The sequence below is a fragment of the Nuphar pumila genome, chromosome 16 (assembly GCF_984573655.1).
Source record: "Nuphar pumila chromosome 16, dmNupPumi1.hap1.1, whole genome shotgun sequence".
Taxonomy (NCBI): Eukaryota; Viridiplantae; Streptophyta; class Magnoliopsida; order Nymphaeales; family Nymphaeaceae; genus Nuphar; species Nuphar pumila.
In genome coordinates, this window is record NC_143264.1 from 67,977,806 (window position 1) to 68,000,755 (window position 22,950).

Here is a 22,950-nt window from a genome sequence, read left to right on the forward strand (position 1 = left end):
TTTAAATTGGTCTCAAAATAAACTGTCTTGTGTTTCAAAACCACGCTGGAAAATATTGGTTGGCATTGTCTTATTTATACAACTTTGTTTACTCTTTTTTATCAGCAATGACTAGGTAATTGATCTGATTTTTTTGACCCAAGGGGTTTGGCCTAGTGGGATGGGGCCTAGACCGTTTGACGGGCAGTCTATGTTCAAATCTCATGGGTGTCACCCTCCTGCTTAAGCGTTAAATAGATCTGGCTGAGCCAGCTTGGCTAGGTCTCTGCACTTGGAGCAGTTTTACGGAGTAAAAAAAAATCGATCTGATTTTTTAAAACCTCAAGCCCTCAATATCGAAGTCCTTCCATATTCCCACTTACCAGTACCATGATATTCGATTGCGTCATAATCTATCTTTGGTTTTTTTACAAGATTCTTAACTCTTGTTTTTTTGAAAGATTAATCATTTTGAAATAAAAAATCATTTTCGTAAATCTAGTCTGCTTGATTTTATTCAAACCGGTTATTTTTTAATAACATTAGTTGTAACACATACGCAACTTGTCATTAGTTGTATGTGTTTCGGAATTTGGACGTAAAATCTTGGAGAAGCCCAGCCATTAAGATTTCTTCTAGGCTTGTGTTTGATTCCAATCAAGTATCAACTGTGTAACTTTGTGTTTTTTAAGTATATGATAACTATGATCCTAAATGTTGTCCTTTTAGGGAATTTATCACATTGGCTGAAGGATATTAAATTTAAAAATTAAAAATCCAACGTACTAAGAACATTGAGAATGATGATATTGTGATGACTTTGTGATATTTTCTTGAAACTCACATTTTTGAAAGATTTTAAAGTAATTTTCAAATGACCTCAAAAGCTTAAACCTAATTGCATGTCCAGCCAAGTTTTATCATTTTCCAAATGCCTTCAAACTTATTACGGGCTCAGTAAAGAACCCGTGAAATGACTTCCATAACCAAAGTTCCTTTTGTTTCAACTTTCAACCTTTTGATTCATCCATGTTCTATTCATTCATCTCAAGGAAGAAAGCCTATCAAGACTTTTAACTTTGGTTAAGTAAACCCCCATGTGATGGATATCATAAGTCCATTCTTATTTTTAACATTTTAGCTGATGCGTGTTCAGACTTATTCAAGTAACAAAAACCTTTCAAAAAGTAAGAACCTTGCCTTGCTATGGTAATCTTGAAGATTTTGAGGAAACATCTAACATATATATATATATATATATATATATATATATATATATATATATATATATGTAGTATTCGAAACATACCTTTCTCTGAAACGGAAGCGTGAGAGGACCGTTTATACTTGCTTTTGCTCAACGGATGCATGCTCTCACTTGGAGAGAACGATGATTCCACGAGTCCAAATGCTAATCACGTTGATTCACCACGAAATCACACTCTCTTCTTCTTCTTACTGTTTCTTTTCTCTTTGCACAAATCTCTCTACTGAGATTTCTCTCTCTCAAAGACACTGTAACCCACTGTGTACCAACGTACACAATGTCTTCTCTTTCCCTTAAGCACACTCCAAAGAAAAAAAATGAAAAAAACTTCTTCTGTGTCTTCCCTGTTTTTTTTTTCAAATGAGAGAGCCTCAGTAAATGGGGAGTGGGTGGTTTCCAAAACCGTCCATCCCCTCCTCAAATGGTGGGCTGGGTCCGGATCTCGCCCATCATGGGCGGACCCGGTACCCAACCCAACATTCTCCCACTCGCACATGATGGGAAGAGATCTTAGAAGAAGGAACATCAAATGTGCTCATATGGTGAATAACATCGTGTATTCATACTGGCAAATGGACCGTGCAACCCGTGAGCTTAGGGAGAGGAGGCATATTATGTACCGGTTAGTGTAACATAATAGCCTAAACCTGCAAACAATAAGATAACACAAAGTATACATGCACAAGCCAAGTAAGAAGCTCACTGTGTCCTAGATCAAATACATTTTTCATATTCTAGCATACTGAATCCCTCTGCACATATTATAATGCTAAGCTATGCTAGACAAGGCCTTTCATTATGCCACATGTTTCATCATAAACCCAAAACATCCCCAGGATGCGGAAAAATAAGCTAGCTTTTAACATGTGCATAATCTGAAAATGTCAAATGATCTTCCTTTCCAACTCTTATTCTTTGAATCAAGATAAGTTGCTTTCCCAGATATGTTCTTTTAGACCGAATCATACATGGCCTTAAGCAACATGCTAAAGTAGCAACACTCATCTTTCTCCTTAAAATAAGGTTAAAAGTCAATAAGGACATCAAAATATATATATCTATATCTATATATATATTAAGGATTCACACAATGAAGAAGCAGGGACCATTCTTCATTTCTTTTTGTGGTCGACTTATAGTCATGGTGTGACATACGTGGTATGACTCACGTATTACGGCAAGACTTTCTCACTCCAGTGAGTGTATGCATACACCATAAATTCTTTGCCGTACAGATTTTTATTAGTTCAGTTCCTCCCCGAGAAACTAACTTGAGTCATTCAGGATGCACATTCCCATGCAATGTCTATCCAAGTCCTCAGATCTGGTCAACCAGGTTACCCTTGATATTTAGATATCAAGGTCGGTCTCTCCATATAGTTAAATATACACAAGACCTCATCCTAACCCGGTTAGGGCGATGCATCCCACATACGTATATATGGCGGATATCATAACTCATTGTACTCCCACTCTTTTGAGTTATAATCACATGATATCCCCAAAATCCGACATGCTTCTTAATTCAGCAATCCTGGATTTTGTTATATCTCATCTCAGCCCGCCCACAAGCAGCGTCTGAGGCGATAAATCCGTGTGAGAAGATTTATCTCAAACCTGGTAGCATACTCATATAGATGTGCAACATGCTATACAATGATCATAGAAAGAAAATATGAATAACATTAGCATATCAAATCTTACAAATACCCATAGATTTTACATGTTTAACATAAGAATCCCTATAGATAGGCTTAGTAAAGGGATCTGCCACCATATGTTGGGTATTAACATATGCCAAGGCAACCTTGCCTTTAGATACAATATCGCGCATATACTTGCATCTCGTATCAATATGTTTGGTTCTATTGTGAAACTTGGGATCCTTAGCAAACACAATTGCCGCTTGATTATCACAGAATAAAGTCACTGGCAGTTTTGCTTCAGAAGAGAGTCCCAAATGTTTGATGAATCTCCTTAACCAAACACATTCCTGCACTGCGAACGATCCTGCAACAAATTCAGCTTCCATTGTGGACAAGGCTACACACGTCTGCTTCTTGCTACACCAAGATATAGCTCCATTGTTCATCAAGAACACATAGCCAGACGTAGACTTACGCTCATCAGGGTCCCCACCCCAATCTGCGTCAGTATAGCCTACCACACGTATGTTACCACCATGGTAACAAAGAACTGAATCTGATGTGCCTTTAAGATATCTCATAATCCTCTTGACAGCCTTCCAATGGTCTTGTCCTGGATTAACTTGATATCTACTCACCAACCCTACTGCATAACATATGTCAGGTCGGGTGCACATCATAAGGTACATAAGGCTGCCTACTGCACTGGAGTAAGGAACTTTGGACATAGCTTTTATTTCTTTAGATTCCTTTGGACACATCTTAAGACTTAAATCATTTCCTTTTGCAACAGGAGTATCTATGGGTTTACAATCTTGCATATGAAATCGTTCTAAGACCTTCTTTATATATGATTCTTGTGAAAGAGAAAGAAGTCTTTTTGAACGATCTCTTTTTATCTCTATGCCCAGCATAAAGCATGCTTCACCCATGTCTTTCATTTCAAAATGAATAGACAACCATTCTTTAATGGTTTTTAGAAACTCCAAATGATTACTAGCCAATAAAATATCATCCACATATAGAGTTAGAATCACAAATTTTGGATCTTGACGCTTAAGATAAACACAGTGGTCCTCATCAATCATAGCAAAGTCATTGCTCATGATGGTCTCATGAAACCTTAAATACCACTGTCTGGATGACTGCTTTAATCCATAAATGGATCGTTTGAGCTTGCACACTTTGCGCTCAAAACCAGCAGTAACAAACCCCTCGGGTTGTACCATATATATTTCTTCATACAGTTTTCCATTAAGGAATGCAGTTTTAACGTCCATCTGATGTAATTCTAAATCCATATGTGACACTATGGCTAACAAAAGGCGAATAGAGGTCAATTTGACCACAGGTGAGAATGTTTCATCATAGTCTATCCCTGCCATCTGTGTGTATCCTTTAGCAACCAAACGAGCTTTATATCGCTCAATAGATCCATCAACATTTCTTTTAATATTGAGAACCCATTTGCTCCCAATAGGTTTTCTTCCTTTTGGAAGATTAACAAGATCCCAGACCTCGTTGGATGTCATGGATTTCATTTCCTCTTCCATTGCCTTGTGCCATTCATTCCTTTTAGGACAAGATAGAGCATCTCTAACACTCTTAGGTATATTATCATCTTGGGGCAAAACCACAAAGGCTTCCCCTTCGATTTGGAATCTCCGACGAGGAATTCTCTTCCTCAGACTCTTTCGAGTTGTCAGATCTTCATCAAAATCAATATCCACTTGAGTGTTACTCCCACTATCCAATAGTGGTATAGACACATCCTCTTGTGTCTCTAAAACATGATGATCAATCTCTTTAGATTGATCTTCATCATCCAATTCATAGAACTGGAAGTGACGCTCTATCTCTCCCCTTTTAGGAAATTCACTTTCAATAAATGTGGCATCTCTAGAATCTATTTCAGAAATACTCCCATCAGTATTCTCTCCTAAGAATACATATCCTTTTGAATGTTCACAGTATCTTATAAAGATACACTTCTTTCCCCTAGGACCCAATTTTCCATATTGATGGGAAAGATTATGGACATATGCAGCAGACCCCCAGGGTCTGAGATAAGCCAATTCTGGCTTTCTGCCTTTCCACAATTCATAGGGAGTTGAAGAAATAGATTTAGATGGTACACGATTTAATACATGAGCGGCAGTTAATAAGCAATCACCCCAAAAGGAAATAGGTAAATTTGCCTGCGCCATTATGGACCTGACCATCTCTAAGAGGGTCCTATTTCTCCTTTCTGCAACACCATTTTGTTGCGGAGTTCGAGGAGTAGTTAATTGTCTATCTATCCCTTTATCATCACACAATCCCTTGAATTGTTCGGATAGATATTCACGTCCATGATCTGTTCTCAAAGCCTTGATCCTACGATCAAGTTGATTCTCCACCATGTTCATAAAAGATCTAAAGCAATCCAATGCTTCAGATTTATGTGTAATTAAATACACATGGCTAAATCGTGTATAATCATCAATAAAAGTGATGAAATATGAAGCTCCATGCCTCGTTGCCACATTCATTGGCCCACATATATCTGAATGAATTAATTGAAGAGGATAGGTTGCTCTAATTGCCTTTCCAAAAGGTAATCGAGTTGCTTTTCCAGCAAGACAATGCTCACATATAGGCATTTCAATCTTCGCATGGGATCCCAAAAGACCCTCTCGTGCGAGCCTATCCATTCTCTTTTGCCCTATATGTCCAAGCCGAGCATGCCATACAGATACATCCACATCCATATTATTAGAAGTTGAAATAAGTGAGAAACATTCATCATTAACATTCAAATTAATAAGTTTTGTGTCCAACACATAGAAACCATTCATCAAGAAACCAGAAGCAACTGAAGTTTGTCCACAAATGATGTCAACATTGACATCCCCAAACACAAGTTTATAGTTTAACATAGACAAAGCAGAAACTGAAATTAAATTTCGTCGAATGTCTGGAACATGCAGAACATCATATAATAATAGAGATCGTCTTCCTCGTAAATCCAATTTGCAAGTCCCGATTCCTTTGACTTCTGCTCTAGTGTTATTCCCCAGGAACAACCACTTCAAACCAGATGGCATTTTCCTATATTCGACGAAGTTTGTGCGGTCTTTGGTCACATGGTCAGTGGCTCCTGAGTCTACAATCTACATAGGATTAGATTCAATAATTAGTGCACAACTACAAACATTTGTACAAAAAACAGGAGTCATAAGAGAATGTATCTTCTCCTGCTCATGACATTCACGAGCATAGTGACCCAAATTGCCACACTTAAAGCATTTTGCATTTGCCTTATTTTTCTTGCTTCCACGCTTCCCAGAGCGCTGATAAGGCTTCTTTTCTTGCTCTTTGTCTTATCCCTTCTTATTACCCTTCTTGAACCTTCTTGGTCCATAGAATTTCTTCTTAAAAGATTTTTTATTTTTCAAACTTTCTGCCACATATGCCCTCATGCCAGATTGTTGAGTCGCTTCAAGGCGATCATTTTCCAGTTCTACATGACGGGCGATATCATCGAAAGTCTTAATACTTTCGTTATGAGTCATATTAATTTTCATATGTTCCCAACTGTGTGGCAGAGAACGAATCACAGCCTGGACCTATTGTTCATCTGTAAGGGTATGCCCTGCACTATTGAGCTCTCTAATCATGTTTTCCATCTCCCTGAGATGCTGGCTCATGGTGTGCTGAGGGGACTTTCTGTATGAATCGAACCTGATGGTCAGACTCCTTAGTTTTGTGACTGATGTTCCCCCAAACTTATCTTTAAGGGCCATCCACATCTGTTGAGCAGTCTTATAATGCTCAAATTGGCACATGATGTCATCCTGCATAGAACATAGCATGGTGACACGCGCAACAGTATTCATGGACTTCCATTTCTCATAGGTTTCCATATCCTTACGAGATTGTGCCCCAGTACCAATTTCAGGACGTTCCACAGTATGGTTGAGAGCCTCCAAGGCCTCAGCCTCCTCCAGTGTAAACTGAATCTTTCTATGCCATATATCATAATTATCACCATTCAGTTTTTCAATTCGTGTCAAGTCCATTATTGATTTACTTGGTGCAGCCATGTCCTTTTAGATAAGAATAAAGCAATGCGCAAAAAAATGTTATTCAAGCATGTTATGATCTAATCATTAGCACATCTATATGCAGTCATAATCACACGATTAGATAACATATAATTTTCACAGGGTGTGGAATCGAAAGCTCACTTCGTTCACAATCATCTCCCACTTTCCCTAAGATAATTATATTTACCTAAACTGTATTATGACTGTTTAAAAAAATAACACGTAGAGTAAGTACTTCCAAAGTACTTAGATTTCCTTATATGATCAATATGATTATATTACATGCATTCAAATTAAAAAAAAATATTTATATAAAGTTATACGGATCCGGGTATCCCTGGCTTAGTAGTGGCATAACTAAGGGAGTTTGCAGTTCCAGCCACTAGCCAATATGCCTCGACCCACATGGACCTTGGCCTTGTCAGGGTTCAGCCAAAAATTTAAGGGTCTCGGACTGCGGTCTGTGCCGCAGAGCCTCATCCAAAATCGGGCCTGTGCCACAGGAGCCCATCGGGCCAAAAACTAGGTACAACCTAGTCGTATAGCCTGCGGCTGCAGCAAAACCCGCATGATCTGTAGGGTCCCGAATCTGGCCCGAGGCTGGGCCAGCGCCGTAGGATATGGTTCGGGGCCAAGAAGGCGCCGCAGGATCTGGCTCGAGGTCGGGCCTGCACCGCAGCAGCCCACCTGGTAGTAGCCCAGGTTTGCGACCTTGTCGCAGGGCTGCAGTGGCCTGCCCGACTAAGGGCCCATAATGCAGCCTCACTCCAAGGTCGGACCTGCGGTACAAGGGTTTTCAGGCAGATCCGACAATGGCCCCACAACCTGCATCCACGAACGCATAACGGTGGATACGGGGATACATCCGCAAGTATAAAATAGCATAAATAAACGATAGCTCTGATACCATTGTAGTATTCGAAACATACCTTTCTCTGAAACGGAAGCGTGAGAGGACCGTTTATACTTGCTTTTGCTCAACGAATGCGTGCTCTCACTTGAAGAGAACGATGATTCCACGAGTCCAAATGTTAATCACGTTGATTCACCACGAAATCGCACTCTCTTCTTCTTCTTACTGTTTCTTTTCTCTTTGCACAAATCTCTCTACTGAGATTTCTCTCTCTCAAAGACACTGTAACCCACTGTGTACCAACGTACACAATGTCTTCTCTTTCCCTTAAGCACACTCCAAAGAAAAAAACGAAAAAAACTTCTTCTGTGTCTTCCCTGTTTTTTTTTCAAATGAGAGAACCTCAGTAAATGGGGAGTGGGTGGTTTCCAAAACCGTCCGTCCCCTCCTCAAATGGTGGGCCGGGTCCGGATCTCGCCCATCATGGGCGGACCCGGTACCCAACCCAACAATATATATATATATATATATATATATATATATATATATATATATATATATATATATTTGGTTACTAATGAAAGTACGAAACTAATTAGTAGAAATCACTTTTTAATTCAAAAATTTCTGATTTTTTTTATTATCAAATGTTACGGGTGGGTGTGATCTACAAGGTTTGTTTAGTAGGAAACTTGTTTTGAATCATATGATTATGAAAAATAAAGGGGTACAAAAATCTACGGCCCACAATGTGCCAAACTTTCATAACTCAAAAAATCATGTTTTTACATCAGCCAATAAATAATTAAAAATATTATGTATCAATCAGGATGTGACATGTGTTAAAACTATTAAAATAATAGTAAAATAATAGTTTTAAACTATTTTTTACATTTATTAAAAAATAGCCGATTCAAGTCAGTATCATATCAATTTTCTGGCAATATCGGCCGATACAAGCCAATAATGCCTTACAACATTGGCTGCACCATTAGAGTGCCTTGCACACCATCAAGAGCACCATCAGTTCGTTTTATCTTTAACTAGAAATGATTGGAGGAGAAGGATTCATGTGGAGGACCCAAAATGATTTTCTTTTTGGTTCATATCACCGACCCCAATTGTTTGGGATGAAGGCGTTGTTGTTGTTGTTCCTTCTTTGCACTGTAGATATATATGACTAGAAAAGAATTTGTGGGACCCATTTAAGCAGCAAGCTATTTATTCATGGTGTTTTGGTTGCCGATCATTACATTGATGGATGGCACCCAAGGCAGCTCTAGCTGTATATGGTCATCTGTACTGCCTCTGACATGATCCTTTCTCATTATAAGATCATGACTTGCTCAATGTTGTCAAAATCAGTTTGAATTGGCTCATTTAGATCGAATCGGCTACTGGGGTCAATTAATTTTGGCTCCAAACTTTTGGATCCATCAAAACCGGTCAATTTGAAGTAGAATCGGTTCAGAAAAGGCCAAATTCTGTTTTTCTCTTCTTTTTTTTTTTAAATGTTTGAATAAAAAAATATTCTGATTAAAAAACAATTCATTTGATTCTTTGGTTTTTTAAAGAAACAAATTCACCTAGTGAACATAGCACTTCAAAAAGGGAAAGACCTTATGTTTCTATTGGCGGTATGACCAGTATCTGTCATATGCCATATCTGACCATGCATTGATTTTGAATATAACGTGTCAAATGAGATGTTTGTGGTTTCATATCTTCATATTCTCCTGTCCTCTTTTTTTTTTTTTTTGAAAAGGCAAGCTAGGGTTAGGTGGACCCCAGCCAGAACAACAGCCTCCCCATGTGGCAGAGGGATTCGAACCTGGGCCTTCAGCTTGATACAGAACCCTGCTTACCACATGGGATACCCACCTCGGTGGTCATATTCTCCTATCTTTTTTTTTGTTATTTTTTTTTTTGAAAAGTAACCTGGGTAAGGCAGACCCTATCAGAACAACAGCCGCCCCCATGTGGGATGGGAATTCGATCGTTGTCCTTCAGCTTGACACATGACCCCCCTTACCACATGGGGTGATCATATTCTCTTATCTTCATTAACATTTAGTGCCATACATTTTTACCATGATACAGCTCATAATCTATGTTACATACTTCAATTTACGTTTATGAGGCCAACTTTTTGCCCTTAATTTCGAGTATGGGTCATGTCTTTTTGAAATTCCAAAAAACGGGGCCAAACTTTTGCTGAAAATGTCAAATAGAGACCTCAGGTGAACACCATGTATTGGAAAACGTGAGTTCTTTTTGGTTTCTTGCATTGTCCCTTAAAAACAAAAATGTACTTATCGTCTTAATAAAAACAAGGAAAAAGTGTGAACTTTTGATGACTTAGGTTGTTGTTATAATTTGACTTATGATTTAACTTGAGTTAAAGGACAATAATAATAAATGGAAACCCTTGTTTGACAGTTTTTAGGAAAAGTTTAACCATATGAGATTTAAAAAACATGTAGTCCATATCTGAAATTAAGGATAAAAGGATGGCCCCTAAATAAAAATTTTCTTATTTTTAATGAAAAATCACACAAAATTGGATGCTCAGTGTTCTTTGAGCATGTCCATATGACATAGCTCATAATTGGCTTGCAACATATCTATCTATCATCATTGCCCTCATCAACTTTTTATTCCGAGTGCATAAATCCTTAGGTCATGATTTTGGACCAAAAACATAGCCCTAGTATATTTTTGGTTATTGTTATTATTATTATTATATATATAGAAAGTGATTGGTAGCTACCAAATTCATAGGTACTAAATCCGGGGTCAAACGCGCAGACCATCCAGCGTGCGGGTTGATGAATGGCCAGCACAAAACAAAACAAAAATTCATGTTTTCGATGAGTTTTTTCGCCAAAAGGGCATTTGCAAAAATGAGCATTAACGACAAAAAAATCGGCTTATGACCTTTAGTTGCAATTTTTGTCGCCACTAATGCTCATTTGATTATTAGCCATGGCAATTTTGTTACTAATAATGCCCCTTTGACCGACAAACTTGTCATTTTGATGCTTTTTTTTTGCTTGACAGTCCATCAACGAGCGTGATAGATGATCAACACGATTGACCACCAATTTAGTACCTAAGCATTTCACAGCTACGTCACAAGGACTCATTGTAGAGGCCGTTGCACCCGCATCAACGCGATGCGAAGTGGGTGTGGGTGCCGCACCCAGTGCGGTCAATGTGACCCTGGGTGCGGTCAACCCGCACCCAAGGTTATTTTTGTCCAAAAATAGTTACACTAAAAAAATAAATCTAATTATTTAAAGTTTTGTCCCATATACAAAGCTTTGAAAGTTTGAAACGTTGTACATTAAATGTTTTGAGCCACATTTTGTCATAAAAAGTTGAGCCATTACATTCTTTTATAATTTTTATAGAGCTTTGTCATGCATTAATAGAAAAACTGGAAATTGCATTGGAATGAATTTCTATATTAAATGGAGAAAAACGAGTAGGTTGGATGTTGTATTAAATGTACTTTTGTATTAAATGGGGATAACCGAGTAGGTCAAATTTTTGTATTAAATGTATTAATAAAAAAAGTGAAAACTGCATTGGAATGGACTTTTGTATTAAATGTATATAAATCCAAATCTGATTAAGCAATACCCGATTAAAAATTTGCCCGATTAAAAATTTGATTAAGCAATACTTCTAAATTTTTTATTGTTTTTGGTGAAAAACAGATTTTTTTATTGAGAGCTTATTTTATGGATAAGTTTTATATATGCATATATTAAAATATTAAAAAAATTATATATAAAACCTCCTGCACCAACACACCCAAGTTTTTTTAAAGTGTCGCACCCGCACCTATGTGACATAGATAAGAAGACTCCTTAAGGTTAGTTTGTGTTCACTCCTAAAGAACTTGAGAGTGATTTAAGGCTTGATTTCTTGAAAGAAGAAGAAGTCTTCATTTTTTGTTTGAACTTAAAAAAAACATTGGTTATGTAAAATTTTTAAGTAATGAGAAACACTTGTTTTTTGTTTATGTAACATTTGAGCCACCGATTTAGTACCTAAGGAGAGAGTAGGTTGGTGTTCAAGAGTTCATAATAAGAAATGAAAAGTGCACATGGATTTAGGAGTGCAAGTGAGTAGGGATGCACACGAGCCGAGCTTAGCATGTTCAAGCTTGGCTCGCCCAAGTAAAATGGTGCTCAATTTTGGCTTGAGCTCGACCCAAGCTTGAACCACTGGTGTTCTAGCTCGACTCGTGTCATGCTCGGGCCAAGCTCGGCTCGATTAGTTAAGCTAGTCCTAAGCACAATGAACCGAGTCAAGCTTGAGACAGCTTGGTCCGGGCTTAGCGAGCACGTAGAGAGACTATTCCCCTCTCTCCCATCAATCAGAAAGAACAAGAGACAAGGATATAAATCTCAGCAGAAAAATACCACATGGAACAAACCAAGCAAACCCCCACAAACACAAATCCATACTCGTAAACAACAAAAATGAGTACAAAAAGGAAAACTACAAATTTTCATAATCAATACAACCCCAAAACCAAAGTAAAGGAAAAGAAAGGACTGATGAAGAAAAAAAAGGCAAAGCGACCAATGGATGAAGGCATGCCAACTTGAATCTCCTGCAAAGACGTGACTCGCTGGTGAACCGCCGACTAAAGTGACTTGAGCAAGTCCGAGTGCTACCCAGCAAGCTGTTGCAACTTGTTCTGCACTAATTTCCTTAAGAAATCAAACAAAAATATCCAACAATGAATTAAAAAAATATCTGTTGGTCATACATGACCATGGTGGCCATGTTTCACGAAGAGTTTCTTGGGTTGAGGAGAGAGGTGGGCCCACTTTCTCTCCAACTCGTGAAACTGCCCATTAAAGGACCTTATCCACATGAAGCATGTTTGAACGTGCTTCATCTGAATAAGCTCAAAGCAGTGAAACTGTTACCGATTTTCTCTCTTTAAAAATAAATTTGGCAAGTCCCACGTACGTTGGGTAACGACTACCTAGGAGGGTGAAACTACCAGCGCCTATCTTTCTCTTAAATAAGAGAGAGGGCTGACTCAGGCATCACGACTAACTTGTGGAAGCATATCCCCTCCTGAAGAAGGCCGTTTACAACTCCATCTTCACCTTCATTCTTTTCACCTTCATCTGCACACATCTAGAACATCTATCCTTCAGTGGTATCAAAGTGCAGGCTCTTACTGCGTGCATAGACTCATCGACGGGAACACCATCTTCTTCACTGCTCGAGGGCATCGATCATTGTTCACAGTTCAGGCGAACACTGAAAATCAAAACAGGAAACACAAAATGGTTAGTACTTCTGTTTACAAGGAATATCAGGTAGGTCACCCGATTTTGATGACCTCTATATCTACATTTAAAAAAAAAGGGAGAACAAACCTTTGACTCGGGTCTGCCCATGATAGTGAAAAAAAATAGATTTTTTTTCTTCTCTATTTTTTTTGATATATAAAAAATCATCAGAGGAGGAAGAATAATACAATTTTTTTTTCTTGCCTCAAACAAAGATCTTTTTTTTCAGAGGGTCGCTAGTAACCAGTGACCTCTCTTCTCTGTTTCTTTCTTTTTAGAAGGTTGCCAGTATCCGGCAACCTCGATAAATAAACAACAACAAAAAAACAAAAAAGAGAGCGGAAAACACAGTGGGTCGCCGGAATCAAGCGACCCCTATTCTTAAAAAAAAAATAAACTGAAAAGAAGTTTTTTTTTGTTCTCGGATTAACAAAGCCTTTAGAGGTCACCTGAAACTGGCGACCTCCTTTCACCAGATACCTTTTTTTGCAGAATGGCACTGACATCCGACTACCTCGCTATAGAAAAAAAAAGTTACCTATTTTTCTTCACAGTTGTTGGTTTATCTACACACCTTTTTATTTTTTGTCGACCCTTCTGGCAAGGTGATCTAACCCAAAAAGGGATTATCGAAGAAAGGGGAAACCAATAATTTTTTGTTTTCTGATTTTCCACCGCTGCGACCACGATGAGGTCGCTCCGTCGACCTTTGGGCAGCACCAGCAGCCCTTCAGTAAAGGGGATTGCCAAACCTTTTTTAGGCAAATGAACTGGCAGATCGATTGACTTTTCTCTCGCATACTGAAAAACAAAAAAAACAAAAAAAACTTTGCAGAACACCAGAAGTTTCCTTGCGAAGCTTCTGACTTTCTAGAAAAAATATGCCCTTTTATATGCGTTTATAGGTGATATTACGACTATGCCCCTGGTCTTTTCTGGTAATTTTAGTCATATCCCTGCCAGGTGAAATTACCTCTTACTCTTGGTATTTTTTGGTATTATCGGTCAAGTCTCTACTCGATTAAATTATTTTTTGACCTTGTTTTTTATTTTATTGTCTGCTCTGTCCTTCTATAATAAATTTACTATACTACCCCTGTACTTTATTGTTTTTGATATCTGTATCCCTAGATTATGAGACAATTTTTCATTTTTTTGGTAATTTTAAAAAGGGACCTGAACTCTAAAATATTATCCAGAACATGCTTAAGTCTCTAATTTTTTGCAGAAAACCCCCAAGATTTTTTTAAAAGTCATATTTTTTTTTTGGATAATAAATTTTTTATGTCGTACTCTTCTCTGACTTTTCTAAAATTCTGGAAAAAATGCTCAGAGATTGCAGATTGGCTCATTCTCATTGAAAATCAAGAACTTGATTATCGTATATTTTTTTAGTACTTGCATGAAACAATAAGTTTGATTTCATGAATTTGCTGATTATGAAAGTTATGTTTTATGAGTTTATGGCTAATATTTTCTTATTTATCTACTTGTTGAATGTTGGAGTTATATTTATCATACTTTGCCAAATTAAACTACCTAAATTTAGAAAAATGACAAGTAGGGTTTGTGCAACCGAATTAGCTAAAATTGATAAACTTAAGTGCATCAATTTCTATATTTGAAAGAAGAGGATTCCTCTTGTTTTAACTTTAGAGGGCATTGAGAATGTCTTCACTACTGAAATGAGGGACCCTAGTGCTGAAACTATCGAAGAGGACAAATCATCTTTTCTAAAATATAAAAGAGACAACATGTTGGCTAGAACCATCATGCTCACCTATATGGATGGAAATCTTATTAGGGTGTTCAAAGATTACCCTATAGCTAAGTCTATATTTGATGTCATTTCAAAGAAGTATGATATTACTTCTAAAACACACATTCAATTACTCTTAGAGCAATATAATTCATGTCGAATGCAAGAAAATGATAATGCCATTGATCACATGAACAAAATGCTTATTATGGCAAAGGACCTGGCGATAGTTGAGAATGTAATCCCTGACCGTATGCAGATATCCATCATTCTACATAGTCTCCTATCTTCATGGAAGATGGTGCAAACTGCACTTAGACTGAACTCAAAAAATCTAACCCTGAAAGAGCTTCTTGCTCAACTGAAAATTGAGTAGCAACATATGCAATAAGATAGAAAAAGCGAATTACACTTGGTGAAAGATGCTCCCAATCGTAATCATAGCTCTTCTAGATGTTTACCTTTTAAGAAGATTTTTTTTAAAGGTAAGGACAAATTTAATAAGTGAAAAGGTCCAACATTCCGCAAGCCGCAGGCGGTCACCTCCCAGGTCAAGTGCTTCAAGTGTGGAAAACCTGAACACTTCACGAAAGATTGCTGGAGTCGGACAAACAACAACAATGGTAGGAACAAAAAAAATGGCCAACAAAAGGAGAAGCGAGATATAATTTGTGTGATATCGAAATGTTCTTATGCAGACCAAACACTTTTTGGATGGTGGGTAGACTCTGGGGTGACACGTCATGTAGCAATGGGCAAGGAAAGAATGATAGACATGGTCGAGTATAAGACTGATGAACATCGGGTGTACATGGGCAACAACACCTACTCTAATGTTATGGTTGTCAGATGTCCTGTTTATACCATCCATAAGACGTAATTTAGTGTCTGTTCCAGTCGTGGTTATCAAGGGTTTTGAAGTCAGATTTTTACTAGGGAAGGTTACTATAGAAAACATGGTCTAGTCCTGTTTGATGAGGTTTTTGATAAACATCATGGATTGTTTAAAATTGATGATTTTAATATGAATAAAATCCATTCAATTTCTGCTTATATTGACATTGTCTTTAATGTGGATGTAAATGTCTGACATCAAAGACTTTGATACATTAACTTAACAAAAATGAAGAAACTTGTTGAATTAAATCTAATACCTAACTTTAATAAATCTTCATTTCATAGATGTGAACCTTGTATTTATGAAAAAATGACAAAGAAACCTTTCCTACATAATGTAATTAGAGCATCTAAATTGTTGAAAATCATACATACTGACATTTGTGGCCCCTTTAATACTCAAACTCATACAGGAATGCAGTATTTTATATATTTTATTAATATTTTTTCTAAATACAGTTATGTCTATCTTATAACTTATGAGTATAAAGCATTAGACAAATTCAAAGATTATCGTTAAGAAGTCGAAACCCAACTTAGTAGAAAGATTAAAGTTTTACAGTTTGATCGAGGAGAAGAATATACCTCAAATAATTTTTTTGAATATTGTAAGGCTAATGGGATCAGACCTCAAACTATAATTCCTGATACTCATCAACAAAATGGTGTGGCTGAAAGATTCAATAGAACCCTTCTCGACATGGTTAAATGCATGTTATCCAATGCTTCATTACCCAAAGTCTTCTAGAGAAGCAATACATAAAACAACATATGTTTTAAATAGGGTTCCTTGTAAAGCTATTGTCTCTACACCATATGAATCATGGACAGAAAGAAAACCTAATCTAAGTCACCTTCGTAAATAGGGTTCAGTAGCTCATATAAAGGTTATAGAGCGATCTAGAGATAAACTCAATACCAGATCCATAAGATGTATCTTTATTAGATATCTCAAAGGATCCAAAGGTTATAGATTTTACCACCCAGATAAGGGTTTAATCGAAAGTAGAGATGTTATCTTCTTAGAATATCAAAATATGAAAGAAATTATTCTTGAAATAAATGAAGACGATCCTCTTGATTTGTATTATGATTCTGATGACTCGCAAGAACACTTAAGTTATGACAAACCCTTTGCAAACTCTTCAACTTCTTCTCATCAGTCTCAAGTTGGGCACAAAAGGTCTATGGCTCCTTCGTCTTACTTAGATGACTATTTTGTCTACCTATCGAAGGAACTATGTTATGCTTTAGACATTGATGACATGGAAGATAACCTGTCATATGGTGAGACAATGAGCTCACGTGAGTTAACAGATTGGGTAAAACCATGAACAAAGAAATTGAGTCCATTGAGAAAAACCAAGTCTGGAAATTGATTGATTTATCTGAGAAAAGAAAAGTCATTGGATGTAAATAAATTTTAAAGAAGAAATTCAAGTTCGATGGTAGTATTGATAAATTTAAAGTAAGGTTAGTTGCTAAGGGTTTTTCTCAGAAAGAAGGATTAGATTATTTTGACACATATTCACATATTACAAAATTTGCCTCGATAAGAATAATTCTCACTATTGTAGATCACTATAACCTAGATTTGTATCAAATGGATGTTAAAACCACATTCCTTAATGGTGGGCTTAAAGAAACCATCTCCATGAAATAACTTGAAGAATATATAATAAAAGGCAAAGAAGATAAAGTATAAAGGTTAAAAAAAATCCTATATGGACTCAAGCAATCACCACGTTAGTGGTACTTAAAGTTTTATAAGGCAATTACGTCATTTGGGTTTATGGCAAATAAATTTGACCACTATATTTATGTCTGAAAAAGTGAGTAAATTTGTTATTCTCTCTATATGTATATGACATTCTTTTGACTGGAAACAATAATGATATGATTGTCAAAACCAAGTCATGATCAAATTCTCAATTCGAGATAAAAGACATGGGAGAAGCATCCTATATTCTTGGAATTAAAATCACTCGAGATAGAAACTCTAAACTTTTAAGCTTGAGTCAAGAAATGTATCTAAATCATATATTCAAAAAAATTAAAATGAGAGATTGCAAGCATGTTAGAATACCTGTGGTAAAAGGTATCAAATTGAGTAACAATGATAGTCCTGGTAATGGACAAAAAAGACTGAATGTCCCTTATGAACAAGTTGTTAGAAGCTTGATGTATGCTATGTTATGCTATGTACAAGTCCTGATATCAGCTTTGTTGTTAGCCTCATTAGTTGCTACCAAAGTAATTCTGATTGGCCTCATTGGCAAACAATAAAAAGAATATTTTGATATTTTAAAAGGACAATAAACTTGAAATTATGTTTTTAAGCTGATGATTTAGAAATAACTGGGTATTCTGATGCTGACTTTGCAAGCAACATAGATCATAGTAAATCTACTTCTGGATATATTTTTCTCCTCGAAGGAGGAGCAGTTACATGGTCTTGTAAGAAACAAGGTTGCGTAACTCAATATACTCAAGAAGCAAAATATATTGTATATAATGCAGCTACCACATTTGCCATTTGGATATGCCGCCTCATTAATGATTTGAAACAGCACATAACCAACATGCGAGTCCAAATTTATTGTGATAATCAGGCTGCTATCTCTCTTATGAAGAGTGGAGCAGACAATTCTAAAAGTAAACATATAATGGTAAAGTACCATTATATTCATGATATGATTGAAATTAATAAAATTAAAGTCAACTACTTATCTATATCTGATATGATTTTTGATCCTTTAACAACGAGCATATCAGAGAAAATGTTCTTGAAACATGTATCTTCTATGGGATTAAGATATGTTTGATAAGATATATGGCTGGATGAGTAACTAAAGTATATAACTCATTCCAAGAATATAGATGCAAAAAAAATACTTCAATAGTGGGATGTAAAATCCTGTATCATGATTAGTTTTATATAGTAAAGTGGGAGATATTGGTCATACATAACCATAGTGGCCTTGTTTCACGAAGAGTTTCTTGGGTTGAGGAGAGTGGTGGGCCCACTCTCTCTCCAACTTATGAAACTGCCCGTTAATAGGAATCATCCAGATGAAGCATGTTTGAACGTGCTTAATCTAAATAAGCTCAAAGCAGTGAAATTGTTACTGATTTTCTCTCTTTAGAGAGAAAATTGGAAAGTCCCACGTACACTGGGTAACGGCTACCCAGGAGGGTGAAACCACCAACGCCTATCTTTCCCTTAAATAAGGGAGACAACTTACTCAGGCATTACGACTAACCTGTGGAAGCATATCCCCTCCTGAAGAAGGTTGTTTACAACTTCATCTTCACCTTCGTTCTTCTCACTTTCATCTGCACCTATTCGGAACATCGATCCTTCAACATCAAACATGAAGAAGCAAAACCTCAGAAGAAAACAAAGAAATCAGAGTCAGCGACATGAAATCTCCCTTACCTTGAGAGTGCTCACAAGCCTTGCCCAATCCTCTGCACTAAGAGCTACGTCTACACAACACTAGAAAGAAAATTAGGGTTTTGCAAAGAGAGACACGACCAGCGGTACCGAGCTCGGCCATATAAAAAAGAGAGGCATTGTCTTTAGATCCACCATTCTTGTTAGTCTTCCCTATGTGGAAGAAAACCCGAGAGAGACGACGTTACTGGTGTCGACGATGTCTCGACCACATGATGGGCAACAACATTGACGAGATCAAGCGAAATGGGGGTGTGGGTGGAAAACCCTAGTTCGACTATTCTAGAAGGGTCCTAATACCCAGTCCAGCTCGATTCGAGCCTTATCAAGCTCGACAGGTCATTCAGGCTAGGCTCGTTAGCTCGTCCAAGCTTTAGACTCCTATACAGGCTTGGCTCATTTTGCGGAATAGACGAGCCCGAGCCGGGCCTTAACTGAGTCGAGCCTGAGCCGGCTCAGTTCGTTGTGCATCCCTATAAGTGAGTCAGGTAAGCTCAATCCAAACCGAGAGAAGCCTAACCAATTAGACCCGACCCAACCAAGTTTTAATGCAAAGCCTACTAAAATCAAGTTGGTGGATGCCCAGAGTTGATCCCATTTAAAATGCGGGCAGGTTTTGAATATGAAGAATTGATACTCAAATGAGTTTGTACTTGACCTATTGTTATACCTGACCCAAATGGTTCTTTATAATAAACACCCATACTAACTCATACCAGACCCCGACTTGCACTAATAGCTTATCTTTTTGTCTTTTTGTGTGAACTTATGTATACACCAACATAGGATAGTCTGGACTTATTTAAAAGTAAAGAAAACAACTAAATTTATAACCTAACCTATAAAGTATAAGCATAAATGTGCTCATGATTTTTTATGGTTGCTTAATGAAAATAATCTCATATTTTTTTCTTTTTGGATAGTCGGGGAAACCCACCTCACTCACTCACGAGTGCATTGTTGAAAGACCCAGCCCCCCACCACCCTAACCAAGGACTATACCCAGCTTTGGCCTTGCAACAAGGGACATGCCTTCATGAGTTTCGAACTCGTGATATCCCTTGAGCTTGAGCATTGTAGTGGCATTTGAAAAAATAATCTCAATATTTATGTTCAGCACAACTTGCTCTTAAATTCATGAAGCCAACTTGTACTCTATCCTTTTCTCTACTCAAATTGTTTATACCCTTATCCAAATTACTTGAACTGAATGAACAGATAAGAAACCCTGAACTTACACTAATCTTATACATTCCAACTTTTATGATGTTGCTTACTAAATCCCATTACCCTTAACACAAGTTACTCTTTTTTTTAATAAGTTTGCTAGACAAGTTCAACCATTTTAATCCAATTAATACCCTGGTTGACCACCTTCCTAGTTTGTGCTTGAATTACACCAAACATGAATGATCTTAACTTGGTTAAATCAGAAAGAATGTCAACCCAAACTGCTATATAGTTGACTCAATGTAGATCAAAACCAAACCCAACCTACCAGAAGTTTGACTTGATATCTAGCTGACCAGATACATACCGAAACTTGATGACTCATATGGTATAAAACAATTAGCATCTCAAAGCTTAATCCAATTCATATTGATTCTAATTCATATCTAAATTTTAAGCAGAATGCAAAATTAAGTCTGATAAAGCCTGAGTTGGACCAACACCAATGCACTTACCCCTTGAATTTGGTTTCAGTCATCCCCCATCTTCACTCTTTTGAGATATTGATACAACCAGTTTTGATCAAAGATGACCTCATAGGCGGATTCAACATTTGATCTTATGAAAAATATAATTTTTTAAATCTCAAAATTTTATATTTTCTCAACCATTGATAATTGAATTACCAAAAAATCTTGCAAACAAATGAGATTCCGGTGATTCAAATGTTGGGCTAGCTATAAGGATGCAGGTGAACATGAAATACATCAAGCAAAAGAAATGCTTGGACGTAATAGAATAAGAAAGGAAAGAAAGGCTAATTCATAAATAGAGCAACATTTTCTAGTGTTAGAAATTATGAGGTTACTAATATGATGAAGTTGATGAAATACAAAATGCACCCCAAGATAAGGAAAGGCTTCTATGAATTCGGTGAGTAGTAATAGTAAAGTTAGATGAACTAGTTAAAAAAAAGGTATTGCATATTTTTTTGCTCGAAGAACAACTTCTGGCTCTCAACTTGACATTCGTTATACTATGACTTCAAAGAAACAAGTAGAAGAAGCATATTTATGTGTTACTCGTTTTATCTATGACAATGCAATTGCTTTTTATGTTGCAAATTCAATTTCCTTTCAAGCTACAGTAGATGTTATATCTAATATTGGACCATGTTATAAAATATCATTTTTTCATGACTTACGTTGTCGTTTATTGCAATTAAGTGTGACAAAGGTTTAAAGCTTTTGTGATCAGTTCAAGCAAGATTGGAAGCAATTTGGGTGCACACTTATGGCTAATGTGTGGACCTTCATGGTACTTGAAGGTCACTTATTAATTTTTTAGTTTATTGTCCTAAATGAACTACATTTCTTGAATATGTGCATGCAACATAGATAGTTAAGACCGTTGAAAATTTATTTGTGATATTTAAAAAATTAATTAGTTCGAAAAAGTTGAGCTTAAAAATATTGTACATTGTATCACAGACAGTTGGAAAGATGTTGGAACATTATTACAAAATATTTTTTTGTCTCCTTGTGTTGCTCATTGTATTGAACTAATGTTGCATGATATTGAAAATATAGAGGAGGTTGATTTGCTATTGAAAGATGCAAATCAATTGACAAAATTTATTTACGATCACACATAAGTTTTAACCAAGATGAGGAAGCATATAAAGAACAAAAATTCAATCCCGCTGGTTAAGGCGTGGTTTGCTACTTATTTTCTCACATTACATAGTATTCTTGAATAAAGGGAAGGGTTGATGCAAATGTTTAATTCTCTTGAATGGCTAAAGTCAAAATACTCTACTACACCAATTGGAGAAGAATTGTCAGCTATGTTTTTGACTAATTCATTTTGAGATAAGTGCAAAGAGATCATAAATATTTGTGAGCCTCTTGTATGTGTGTTGCACTTGGCTGATAGTGAACAATGGCCATCCATGGGTTGTATTTATGATGCTATTTTGAGGGCTACGACAAAAATTGTGTGTATTGCATTGAGAAAAAAATTGCAAGTATTGTAAAGAGAATAGTTGAAAGGTAGAAGTTACAACTTCATTCTCCCCTTTATGGGGCAGGATTCCATTTGAATCTTAGTAAGTTTTATGATAAAAGATATGAATTGCCTATAGAAGTGAGATATGGACTTCTTGATTGCATTGAGGATTGGCACCGTATTGTCAATTACATGATAAGATCAGTAGAAAGCTATACATGTATGAGGGGGCGAAGTCAGATTTTGGAAGAGAAATAACAAAGTGCAACCGATATAAAATGTCTTAATATATTTTATTTTAACAATCATTCATCACAATATTTTAATTTTTTTGACATAAATGTATTTTTGTGTACAGTTGAATGATGGACACAGTTTAGTAAGGGGATAGATTCTTTAATACCTCTTCAACAATTTGCAATTTGAATATTGAGCCGAACACGTAGCTCTTCTGGTTGTGAAAGAAATTAGAATGTATTTGAGCGTATACATATAAAGAAAAA